At 38.2% G+C, this 13,848-nt stretch overlaps 1 non-coding gene across 1 annotated transcript; it reads left to right on the top strand.

The window, feature by feature from the left end:
- The first annotated feature begins 13,485 nt into the window (after positions 1-13,485).
- Positions 13,486-13,592, top strand: LOC141710259 (small nucleolar RNA R71). Its single transcript, XR_012570788.1, has one exon. It is a non-coding gene; the product is annotated as a small nucleolar RNA R71 (small nucleolar RNA).
- The last annotated feature ends 256 nt before the right edge of the window (positions 13,593-13,848 follow it).

Here is a 13,848-nt window from a genome sequence, read left to right as displayed (position 1 = left end):
TTGGTGAGTTTATCTACCAAGGAATTCTGAAGTTTTTGAGGGGAGCAAAGCATATGAACATCCCTTATGCATCCACGGTTACGAAGCTATGCCGAGCAGTAGGAGTGAACTAGCCGACTCATGAGCAGTTGCAGTTGCCAGCAGCTCCGATAGATTCTGGCACTCTGAATGGGATGCAGGAGTGGACCTGTGGTGAGCCTGAGGAGCATGGGTTGGGTTATCGTCTTCCAGGAGGACGTCCAGCACGAGGTGCTACTATGGCTAGGCCAGGGCGTGGTGAGGCTGGTTCTTCGAGAGCTCAGGAGGGTGCTGGGATGGGTGATGCCCAGTATAGGAGGCTTTCACGGCGGATGGATGCCATGTATGAGACGCAGAGCAGGTTTGCTCAGGAGCTCACTCTTGCGTTAGGGACTGCTTTTCGAGGCCTTGGAGCTGATATCCAGTGGCCAGTTTTTGGTGAGGACTCTGCATACCCGCCGCCTGATACTCCACCCACTGAGGGTAATGATGATGATGACTCCGAGTAGGTATACCCTGTGTTCCTTTCTACTACCTTCACTGGGGACAGTGAAGATTTTAAGTTTGGGGGTGGTAGTTAGGGAATATTTTGTGTGTGTCATATAGCTGCATATTCATGATAGTTAGTTCATATAGTTGCATAATTTTTGCCATATACTTTTTTTATATAGCTTTATTTGTTTGTCATATCATATAGCTCATGCATATACCATGATCCCTTTTGCAATGATTTATCGACTGAATTGTGATATTGATGCGAGTGTAGTGATAGCATTAAAGTGATATTAAGTTGTGTTGGTTGATATGCATGCTAGAAGCACTTGTATTTTCACTAAGTCTTAGAGAATGCTTAAGGGCTAGATTGTTGTTATGATCTGATTATTTTCGAGGATAATCTATTTATTATGCTTAGAATTTGATAATAGGTTCTTAGTGGTAAAGGCATGAAAAAGAAAAAAAATGGAGTAAAAATGGAATTTGTTGCTAATTATGGCTAGGCGTCAAATGGCTAGTAGCCGGCTCGCATGTTATGCGAGTAGTCTAGGGTTGAGCAAGATGGAGCGAAACGCACTTGCTCAGAAAAGAAAAAAAAAATTTTGCATAATTGATCAATAGTGGGCTCTTTGGTATTCGAGTTATTAAGTTCTTAGGGGACTTTGTGCCTAGTGACCTAAGGCTTTTAGAGTCTGGGATCCACTAACCTAACGCTCGTTACATGAATACCATTGTATAAGTCTTTTGTGGACCTCACTCATTGCACGGTCAAATAAGCATTTGAGTTGTAAATAAAAAGCACGATTCCGTAGTAAGCTCCAGAGTTCTTGTAGTGTTGTATATCACTTTGTGCCTAGAATTTTTATTCTTTGTATAATCGTAGGATTGCCTTGAGGATAGTCTAGTCATAGTAATTGGTCTAGTTCTGAAGCATATCTGTTAAGCATTTGCACACACCACGTTTCTGGATGTATGTCCGTTTGCATGAGTTTATTGATCTTTAGTGTCTAACTGCATTCGTTGAGACGTGACAATTTGGTTGGTTAATTGTAGTAAGGGGGATCGTTGCATTTTCATATAGATTGCATTCATGCATATTTTTATTTGTTTTGAGTCTGTGATGCTTGAGGACAAGCATCGATTTAAGTTTGGGGGTGTGATAAGTGGCATTTTATACCACTTAGAACGTCTTAAAATGGCTTAAATTGGTGTCTTGAAATCAAGTATTTTGTGTATTTGATGCGTTTTCTAGTGTTTATGCATTTCAGGGTATTAGTTGCATTTCGGAGGAGGAATCATCAAGAATAAGCCTTGGCATGTGTTCACCATTGCGAGAGGAAAAGAACGGGCAGATTACGGCGAAGAAACGGAGCAAACCTGGAATTTTTCCAGTAGGGTCCTGCGCGCCCGCGCAGCAATGCTGAGCGGCCGCGCAGCAGCCTTGCGCGCCCGCGCAGAAATGCTGAGCGGCCGCGCAGGGTCGGGGAAAAAGCTGAATTATTTTAGACTTCTACTTCTGTTTGGCTTCCAACTTCTATGTAATTTGAGTTTTATGGGACTATTATATAAGTAGATTTGAGACGTTTTCATAGAGAATATGAAGGAGATTATGTTTTAGATTGTGTTTGGCGCAAGAAGCAAAGGAGATAAGGAAGAAGACCGATTTAGCACACTGCAGCGAAGAGGAAGCATATTTTCTTGTGATTCTTGTTTCGTTGTAACGTTGGATGCTAGTTTTCTTGCTTTGACTTATTTACTCTTGTGACGTACTCTGTTTTAATATAGTTAGTTTAGTTATTATTTTCTTGTGATGTTTATCATGATTTCATATGAACCCATGATGGCGATAAGTTCTATTATGGGCTAATCGTGATCATGGGGTTGCAACGGATTTATTATGGAATTCTTTAGTTAATTGTTTAATACTTTAGTGTGTGATGATTGCATGATATCTAGTATTGGTTGTGCGTATTCGTCTTATGTGCGTCGCGAACATATAAGATAGGGTGTTAATCTCTTGTGAAGCGACGGTGGATCTTGAGATTTAGAACTTGCCATGCTAGCATAGGTTCATGTACGTTGTGCATGATTAGTGGGTAACTCTAACAGTTTTATTTGCCCTATGTAATCAAAAGGGATAACTTGTGCTTAAATCGTTGTGTTGTCAATTTCTGTAGACATATAGGAACTCAACATGATTGATGACTATTCAACTTCTATCTTAATTGTGGATGCTTGGTAGAATGGTATTAGTACAATGAAAGTTGGCTTTTATCAGTTTCGTGTTATTCGATTAATGTCATCACTGTCACATGCTAAAGGTAATAACAATGGCTATAGAAGGAAGTAATAATGAAGTTGTGATCTCATGAGTGTTTTATTATTGATAAATTGAAGTGTTACTTAAGTGGTTAATTAAGTAGTTAATTATAGTTAATATTTAATCAACAATTTTAAGTGTTATTATCTTAACATTGACAAGTAGTCATACATTGGTGAGTGAGTTTAATTAGACAATAACTTAGTCTGAGTCTCTGAGGGAACGAACTAGAAAGTATTCTATATTACTTGCGAACGCGTACACTTGCGTGAATATTAGTGCATGTTTTCGCCCTAACAGTGTTTCCTGATGAACTACCAGGCTTACCACCAGATCGACAAATCGAGTTCGAGATCAACCTTGCTCCAGGCACGGAACCAGTTTCAAAGGCCCCATATAGGATGGCACCAGCAGAAATGAAAGAGTTGGCAAGCCAGCTACAAGAATTGTTGGATAAGGGAGTGATACGGCCAAGTACGTCATCATGGGGAGCACCTGTTCTGTTTGTAAAGAAGAAAGATGGGAGTATGCGACTATGCATAGACTATCGGGAGTTGAATAAGGTAACGATCAAGAACCACTACCCGCTACCAAGGATAGATGACCTTTTTGATCACTTGAAGGGAGCAAAATGCTTTTCGAAGATTGATTTGAAATCGGGATACCATCAATTAAAGATCAAGAAAGAAGATATTCCCAAGACCGCATTTAAGACCAGATATGGGCATTATGAATTCCTAGTAATGCCGTTTGGATTGACCAACGCTCCGGCCGCATTTATGGACCTGATGAATCGGGTTTTTAAGAAGTATTTGGACAAATTTGTCGTGGTATTCATTGATGACATCCTTATTTATTCTAAGTCGGAAGAAGAACATAAGCAACACCTCTGGATAGCATTGGAAATACTTCGTCAAGAGAAGTTGTATGCCAAGTTTACCAAATGTGAGTTTTGGTTAAAGGAAGTTCAATTTTTGGGGCATGTCATTGGAAATGAGGGACTTAAAGTGGATTCGGCAAAGATTGAGGCAGTTATGAGTTGGGAGAGGCCAAAGACTCCTACGGAAGTACGAAGTTTTCTAGGATTGGCCGGATACTATAGAAGATTCGTCAAGGATTTCTCGAAGATCGCCACGCCATTGACCAAGTTAACCAGAAAGAATCAAAAGTTTGAATAAAGTGCAGAATGTGAGGATAGCTTTCAAGAGTTGAAGCAGAAATTGGTAACAGCTCCGGTTTTAGTACTTCCAGATGATCAAGGGAACTTTGTAATATTTAGCGATGCTTCACATAAGGGATTGGGGTGTGTGTTAATGCAACACGGTAAAGTGATCGCATATGCGTCAAGACAGTTGAAACCGCATGAGTTAAAGTACCCGACGCATGACTTGGAACTAGCTACCTTAGTGTTCGCACTTAAGATTTGGAGACATTACCTCTACGGAGAGAAGTGTGAAATCTACACGGATCACAAGAGTTTAAAGTACATTTTTACTCAGAAAGAGCTCAATATGAGGCAGAGGAGATGGCTGGAATTGATCAAGGACTATGACTGTTCGATAAATTACCATCCTGGAAAGGCGAATATTGTGGCCGATGCTCTAAGTAGGAAGGAGAGACTGAATATGATGATAACATCAAAAGAGTTATCTGAAGAAATCGAGAGATTGGAATTGGAACTTTGTGCTTGCGGAAAAGTCGAGGAAGTTTGTCGTGCAATGACCTTTCAGCCAACACTAGTGGAAAAGATAAAGAAGTGTCAAGAAGAAGTAATGGAGAAAGAGAAGAATCAGTTATCTGGAGAGGAGATTAATACTCGAAGGGATGAGCAAGGGATACTAAGGTTTTCATCCAGAATATGGATTCCTCATGTACCTGAATTAAAGAATGAGATCCTCCATGAATCCCACAATTCGAAATTTTCAATCCACCCGGGAAGCACCAAGATGTATCGAGACTTAAAGAAGAACTTTTGGTGGCCAAATATGAAGCGAGACGTGGCAGAATGGGTTGCGAAGTGTTATACTTGTCAGAAAGTGAAGGCAGAACATCAACGACCAAGCGGATTAATTCAGCCCCTGAAGATTCCAGAATGGAAATGGGAAAATATCGCTATGGACTTTATAGTAGGACTACCGTGAACAAAATCCGGGCATGACGCAATATGGGTTATAGTTGATCGTCTTACGAAGTCGGCGCATTTCCTTCCAATAAACGAGAAGTCGTCATTGGACAAGTTGGTTTATCTATATGTGCGCAAAATCGTACTAAGGCATGGAGTACCTGTATCAATAGTTTCAGACAGAGATCCCCGATTTAACTCGAGATTTTGGAAGCAATTTCAGGAATATCTTGGCACAAAGTTGAATATGAGCACGGCGTATCACCCGCAGACTGATGGCCAGAGTGAAAGGACAATTCAAACAATCGAAGACATGTTGCGCAGTCGTGCAATCGATTTTGCAGGTAGTTGGGACGATCACTTGCCGTTGATTGAATTCTCTTACAACAACAACTATCATTCCAGTATCGGCATGCCACCATATGAAGCTTTGTACGGGCGAAAATGTAGATCACCAACAAGTTGGGATGAAGTAGGAGAAGGAAGAATTCTCGGCTCGAAATTGGTACAACAGTTGCATGACACAGTCAAGTTAATTCAGAAAAGGTTGCTTGCTGCTCTAGATAGACAGAGGAAGTATGCGGATCCAGCGCGTAAGGATGTTCGATACCAAGTTGGTGAAGCTGTGTTGCTGAAGGTGTCACCTAGAAAAGGGTTGTTTAGATTTGGCAAGAAAGGGAAGTTAGCACCTAGATACATAGTTCCTTTTGAAATATTGAGTCAAGTGGGAAAGGTGGCCTATGAGTTGGCCTTACCACCTCAGTATCAGCATATGCATAATGTGTTCCATGTGTCGTTGCTTAAGAAGTACAATCCTGACGCTAGCCATGTGATAGAATATGAACCTGTAGAAATTCAGGCAGACCTGTCATTTGTGGAGCAACCGGTTAAAATACTCGACTGGCAAGTAAAGAGTCTTAGGAATAAGTCGGTAAAGTTAGTAAAAGTGCTTTAGAGGAACCCTAAGGTCGAAGAATCGACTTGGGAGTTAGAGTCTGTTATGCATTCCCGGTATCCTCATCTGTTCTCTTAGATTCTGGGGACAGAATCCCTTAAGGGGGAGAGGATGTTACGACCGGCATTTTATGTAATATTATTTGTGGATTTGGTATAATATTAAAGCCGAATGAAAATATATTCAATGATTGTACGTTTATGTGAGTGAAAATTTCTGCATTATAAATTTGCTCTATGTAGTATATGATTTTTCAAAGCAAGAGTTTATTTAATTGCTTTATTTTTTGATTTATAAGGAATATTCTAAGCCTTGAAAAAATTTTCTTTTAAAAGGTATTTTGTTCACAAATTTTGAAAATGATTTTATAAAGTCTCTAAAAAACCAAGTTATTTTATGGTATAAATTTTATAATTTTTGAACTTGTGTTTTATTTTATAAAAATAAATCTTTATAAATATAATTAGCAAATTACATAGTTATCCTTGCATGCAAATTCCTTCCATACATTCCAAAAGGGCTAAAGAGTCAATAACCACCCCACTAACTCTTATTTCCTAGCCAAATACCTTCTTTACCCTTGCATGCAAATTGAACCAAGTTCAAGTGGAAGGCTAATCATGTCAATTCCTAATTCCACTCACTTTTGCCAATACAAAAACCATAAAACAAGCAAAGACATGATCATTTTCATTCATCACCCACACCACACTCATTCTTCTCTCCCTCCTCCTCCCTCACTCTCGGCCCTCCCTCTCTCACTCTCGGGTTTAGCCGAGAACCACCCCCTCCCCATTTTTCTTCATTCCTCAACCAAGCTTCCACTCTTTACACAAGTAAATGTTACTTCCCATACCATGATCACTCATATTTCAAAGAATTTTGAGTAGAAAGTTTAAGTTTAAAGGTTGCATGTAAAGGTTCTAGTGAAACTCAAAATACAACCTTGATTCTTGTGAGTTTAGGGTTGTTTTTGAGAGGACTACAAGGAATGGAGAAGTGCCAAGTCTTGAGAGGGAAACTCTTAATGATTAAATGGCCATTCCCATCCATTTCATTCGGCCATGACCATATGGGAGCCGAATGAATGGTCCTTAAGACTATTCTTGTTGCTTAACTCAATTTTTGCATGTTTATGTGATAATGACTTGAATTTTATGGTGAAAATTTGATAAAACTCTTTGCATGCTAAGTGATCATCTAGGTATAGCTTATGCTAGGCTTGCATGTCAATTTTATGATAGAATATATGTAGAAAATGTGTTGTTTTGGTTTGCAAAACCCGAAGACATGCATGCATGTAGATTTCTCTTTGAATGTTATAAGATTTTGATCATTTGGAAAGATTTTGTTAGTGAGCCTTAATTTCAGTAGGATTAATGTGTTAATATTGATTTATGCTTCTTGTTGCATGGTAATAATTTGTGGTTATCTTTTATAAAAATGCATATCTTGTTGTTTCAAAAACTTAATGATTGGTGAGTTGAGAAATGTGATCTCTTTTGTTTTGCCATAATTGTACCTTAGGTAAGGATGATCTCACCCAAGGTTATTTTGAGAATAAGGGAGTTAGTTCAGTAGATTACCATGTTTAAGTCTTGGTTTGAGTATTGGGTTGTTGGTAGTTGAGTTTGTCAAGTCAAAACCTTGGAGAAATGAGAGTTATAGTTTCTGCAGAAAATCAGTTTAGTACCCTGAGCTTTAGAGTGAGTTTTGACCATGTCATTGATGTGCACTTTGAGGCCCAAGCCACCAGAAGTTAGTATTGGGAGTATATAAAAGGTTTTAGGTGTTGGTTGGAGGTTTGCATGTCATTTGGTTAGGTGCACAAGTAGAATAACAAAATTTGTCCAGCAGGGAACAGTTTTGTTGTAACTTAGAATAGGGAGATTTGACCATGTCATGGGTAGGCCCTCATTAGGCCCTGTTGGGCCTTAGTTAGAGGGAGTGTCAGAGAAGTTTTTCCAACCATAGTTCATAGGATATGAGTTAGAACCATGTGTCACAAGTTAATTCAAGTCAGGGCGTTTTCTTCCCAGAAAAACAGGGGAACCTTGGACTTTTAGCTTAGGCCCAAGAAGGCCCAAGCCAGACCCTTGAGCCACATCAAGTTTGTGAGATGCCCTTAGGTCAGGAGAGTCTTGTGTAAAAGTTTTGAAGGAAAACTTGTAGTTTAAGAGTGTCTAATGCACTGAAGAAACCATAGTTGTCATTCTGAAATTTGCACCAGTGAGCACTTTCACTTATCACATAGTATTAGAACACTTAGAAGTGAGTATTAGGTCGACCACCATAGTTGTAAGATAGTATAAGGTCAGTAGAGAAAAAGGCACAAGTGAGGGTCAATAGGTCTTGGATAGTTTAGAAAAGGCACGTCAAGTTAGGAAGCCAAAATTAGAAGACTTTGTCTAGTTTAGCGACCAAGTGATTTAAGTTGTGAGTCGAGATCATCCAAGCCTAGTGTTGCATTATGGTGTATATGGAGTTATTTTGGTATTAATATATGATATGTGTTTATGTGGCTATGTGTGTACAATTATAATTTAAAAGTGAATATAAAATTAAGTGCATATAGGCCGAAGTGCCATCCGTGTTTAATTTCGGGTTGTAAATAGGTTAAGTTGGTAAGAATATATTATAATGAGGATTATTATTATTTATGTAGGATCTCGAGACGAGGGAAAACTTGCCATAAAGGTCGAGTGAAGCTCCAGTTGCTCCTACCAGTCAGACCAGACCAGCCTTCTCAAGACAAATGATTCAACTTGACCTTCGTATTTACTGCTAATCATTCATACATTGCTACAACTATCCTGTGTCATTTGATATACTAAATCAAGCGTATCTTATGTTTATCTTTGAATCATATAGAAATGCCATGAACCCTCGAGTACGTATTACAAGTAGTTCAAAAGTCTTTTCATGATAGTTTAAGGCCATGATAAAATAAAGAGTTGTTATAATAATTGATTGATCCTCTTGATTAACATGCTAATGATTCCTAAGTATTAATATCTCATCCTGATACTTGAACCCCTATAGAACCTTACTTTGAATTCTGATAGTCAGATACTTACCAGCTTGATTCCTCATTGATTGATACCCTCTTTCTTATCCTAAAGCTTGACAATTCTGATATGTCCTGAGTTAAAGATCATTCTTCATACCTTAACACCCTTAGTATTCATGAAGTTTACCTTCTTGATGATCCAGCACTTGAACCTTGATGAGAAACCATTGCTTTGAGCCCAAATTGGCATTACCCTTCATATTATCCATTAGCCTCACTAAATCCTCTTGTCCAATCTTTGATATATGAAAACCATTCAATTACTTGAATAGAGAATAGTTTTGTGAATCATGGCTCTGATATTCAGTACCTTGTTTCCCGTGTTTCGAGTTGATCTATAATTCCTCGATAAAAATGTTTACTGTAAAAAGAGATTTTGATATAATTCGGCATCAGTTTTTGTACTAAATAAAATGTGGGTTTTCAGTCCCAAAGGGGGATAAATGTTTTCTTTGAATAGTGGATCTGGACTGAGACGCGAGTCCTTTCCACACTTATTTTAGGCTTAAAAGTTGCCTAGGGATTCCCATTAATGTTTTAGAACCCAGCGAGGTTCAGGATTATTTCGCGGCTGATCACCGGCTGTAATCCGTAGCGTCATAAAATGATTTTGATTAAGATATGATTTTGAAATTGTTTTGATACAAGCAAATGATGCCATCACTCATAGTTTTATCCCTCGTTATCATTAGTTATGTCTTTCCATTGTCATTCTTTAATGAATATCTCGATTTATGTTTTGTATCGTACTGTTAGCACTTGTTGAGCATTTGGCTCACTCCTTGCTTTACCCTGATATTACAGCTAGCAGCTATGGTTAGATTCAAGCAGACTGCCCGTAAGACTTGTGACGCTGATGCGTATGTTCGAGCTCAGGTAGAATAAGTGATAGTAGTTTGTGTGAGGACTCGCTATTTAAAATCAGATGTAATAGTTGGTAGTGTTGGGCTGTTCCAAACCCTAAACTGTAAGATCTTGGAGTTGGTTGTGTATTCTTCTTTTAAAATGTTGTAATAGTTATATTTAATTTATTGTTTAAGTTGGGGGCGTGACATACCCTAATGAAACAAAGGCTTATTATTTTTATAGTCCTTCTGAGCAGAAAGTGTTTATTGCTCGAGATGCTGTCTTCATGGAAAGAGATTTTGTTTCCAAAAGAAACAGTGGGAGAACTATAGATCTCGATGAAGATCGAGAACCGCAAAATAGCATTGAACCTGAAGTGGAACAAGAGCAGAATAATGATAATGCTCAACAAACAAAGGTTGTTCGTAGATCTGGTAGATTTCGCCATGAGCCAGAGAGATATGGATTTCTCATGACTCAGTATGGTGATTTGATGCTCATAGATGAAGATGAGCCTCTCACATACCAAGATGCTATGAACAGTCCAGACTCTAAGAGATGGCTTGAAGCCATGAAATCCGAGATAGATTCCATGTACGAAAACCAAGTATGGACTTTGGTTGATCCACCTGAAGGGGTAAAACCCATAGGGTGCAAATGGGTTTTTAAGAAGAAAAAGGGCATGGATGGAAATGTTCAGACCTATGAAGCTAGGCTGGTTGCAAAAGGTTTCAAATAAATTCATGGTATTGACTATGATGAAACTTTCTCACCAGTGGCTATGGTCAAGTCTATAAGGATTTTACTTGCCATTGCAGCATTCCATGATTATGAAATCTGGCAAATGGATGTCAAAACAGCCTTCCTTAATGGAAGCCTTGAAGAGGATGTGTACATGACATAACCTGAGGGTTTTATCGATCCAAGGAATGCTGGAAAGGTATGTAAATTGCGTCCATCCATTTATGGATTGAAGCAATCCTCTAGGAGATGGAATATCCTTTTTGATGAAATAGTCACAGAGTATGGCTTTGTTCAAAACGAAGATGAACCGTGTGTTTACAAGAAGGTTAGTGGGAGCTATCTGGCATTCATAGTACTATATGTTGATGATATACTACTAATGGGGAATGACTTACCTTCTCTAAAGGCTGTTAAGACTTGGTTAGGGAGCAATTTCTCCATTAAAGACTTAGGAGAGGCATCCTACATTCTAGGAATGAGGATCTATAGAGAAAGATCTAGAAGGATGATCGGTCTAAGTCAGAGCACATACATTGATAAGGTTTTGCATCGTTTTGGAATGCAAAATGCAAAAAGGAGATATGTCCCCGTGTCTCAAGGGATATCGATCTCTAAGGACCAGTGTCCGAAATCATTGGATGAGAAGGACCACATGAATAAAGTTCCATATGCTTCAGCAATTGGATCTATCATGTATGCAATGGTATATACTCGCCCAAATGTCTCGTATGCTTTGAGCATGACGAGCAGATACCAGTCTAATCCGGGTGAAGGTCACTGGACGGCAGTTAAGAATATTCTTAAGTACCTGAAAAGAACTAAAGATTCATTCTTGGTGTATGGAGGAGAAGAGAAACTCGTTATAGAAGGTAACACCGATGCAAGTTTCCAAACAGACAGAGATGATACTGTATCACAGTCTGGTTTTGTGTTTTGTCTAAACGGAGGTGCTGTAAGCTGGAAGAGTTCAAAGCAAGAAACAGTAGCTGATTCTATAATGGAAGGTGAGTACATTGCAGCTTGTGAAGCAGCTAAGGAGGCCGTTTGGATTCGAAAGTTCATTTCTGATTTGGGAGTGGTTCCATTGATTGCAAATCCCATTGATCTATACTACGATAATAATGGAGCCATTGCACAGGCTAAAGAATCTAGATCACACTCCCGGGCTAAACATATACTCAGGAGATTTCACCTTATTCGAGAGATTAATGAAAGGGGTGATATACACATATGTAAAGTGCACAGAAATGATAACATTGCAGACCCACTGACCAAAGGCTTGTCGCAGCAGAAGCACGATGGTGACACTAGTTCCATGGGTATTAGATATATGGGTGATTGGCTCTAGTGCAAGTGGGAGATTGTTAGTGTAGGTGCCCTAGAGGCAATACATTATTCTTTTATAATCTTTATGTCAGTTGATCATTCAATAAATGTATTTATTATGACCTTAATTACTGCGATATTTTGTTAGCATAAAAAATGTCCTTAGAATCATGATACAAATTATATAGTTTAAGTACATGACTTGAACTTGAGATTATATAATATATCATATTCTTAAAGGTCCCTAGTCGAGTATTATTATATAGGACAATAATAATACATAGATAGACTAGTATGTTGTTTGACAAGATAACCACATCTCATTGGTTATAAGTATGGGGATACTAAAGTCAATACATAGGTACATGTGAGAGTACATGGTACTGGACAGACCCACAGTGAGATTCTTCATGTTTAATAAAGTCATAAGAAAGACTCACAGTGATAATGGTGTAACGATCCTTTGACGTGAAATCATTATATTTCTATACGAGGATTAATATACTTTGACTACATTAAAAGTTACTTTTGATCGGGTGATGATAAAAGTGGACATCGGGTATATCATGAGTCGTATGAGAAATATGAATGATAGATAAAGGATTTAACCCTCCTATAATTAGGAGAGATATTATTGGCCTCTTGATAGAGTAAGATTATAAAAGCATGGCCATGCTCAAATAATGATTTGTCTCGATAATCTACTCATGGATCAAGTATACCCGAATTAAATGTTGAAAAGGATGACTAAATACATGCCTCGAGTTTAATCTATAATATGTATGGTTAAAGGGATTATATTACATGAAAAACATTAATCACGAAAGGTTTTATCTAATCACGATTTAATTATTGTTTAATTGGGTAACAATAATGTATTACTAGATACCGCTCATTGTTTATAATTTTATTAGAGAATAAAATTATTGCCAATTAAATAATAGCCTATAGGGTTGCACAAATAGAGCACTTAATGGAATAGTTAATTTAAATTATGGATTTAAATTAATTGATGAGTATTTGAATTTTATTATAATTAAGTAAGACTTAATTGAGATAATATAAATTCGAATTAAAAGGAATGTTTTTGCCCATAATAATTAAGTATGACTTAGTTATTAATTAAATAATAGAAATTCGTTTTTATTATTTAATCCAATACCTACTAGGGCTGGGCTTTGCTGTTATGGGCCTTTTTAATCAACCATTATAAATACATAATGATAGGTTAAAGAGGCTTGTATGTTTTTGAGAAAACCCTAGCAGCAAAGAGAGGCAGAGGTAATTCAGATCGTCAAGAAGGAGGCTAGTACATCCATTCCGTAGTCAAGTTCATGAGACGTTCTTGAAGGTGCTCGTGTGGATACCATAGAGGTGTTTCTCCGAGAGGTAGACACAAAGCGTGATAGCTAGGATCTCTGTTGAGTTCGTGAAAGTTAAGCTCTTGAAAGGTATGATTCGTTATCTCCATAATCTGCCCATAAATATACATGGATCCTGTTTTTGGGTTTCGAAATTTTTATTTTATTTACATTTATCCACTGCATTTTATGCCTTCGGAACCCATCATAATGATCATCCAGTCAGGAATCCCATGGTGAGGACACTTCCTAAGCATCTCCTTATAACGATCCCAAGGATCACATAAAGATTCTCCAGATTGTTGAGCAAATTGAGTAAGTGCATTTCTGATTGTAGCAGTCTTCGCCATAGGAAATAATTTAGTTAAGAATTTTTGAGCAAGATCCTCCCATTTGGTGAGAGACCCTGGTGGTAGAGAATGTAACCAGCACTTCGCTTTATCCCGCAGAGAGAATGGGAAAAGCCTCAACTTAATAGCAACTTCAGAAACTCCATTGAACTTGAAAGTGTCGCAGATCTTGGTGAAATCTCTGATGTGCATGTTAGGGTCTTCTGTCGGAGAACCCCCAAACTGAACTGAGTTCTCTATC

The sequence above is a fragment of the Apium graveolens genome, chromosome 2 (genome assembly GCF_009905375.1).
Source record: "Apium graveolens cultivar Ventura chromosome 2, ASM990537v1, whole genome shotgun sequence".
In the NCBI taxonomy this organism is placed as follows: domain Eukaryota; kingdom Viridiplantae; phylum Streptophyta; class Magnoliopsida; order Apiales; family Apiaceae; genus Apium; species Apium graveolens.
This window is presented reverse-complemented; position numbering and strand designations above follow the sequence as displayed.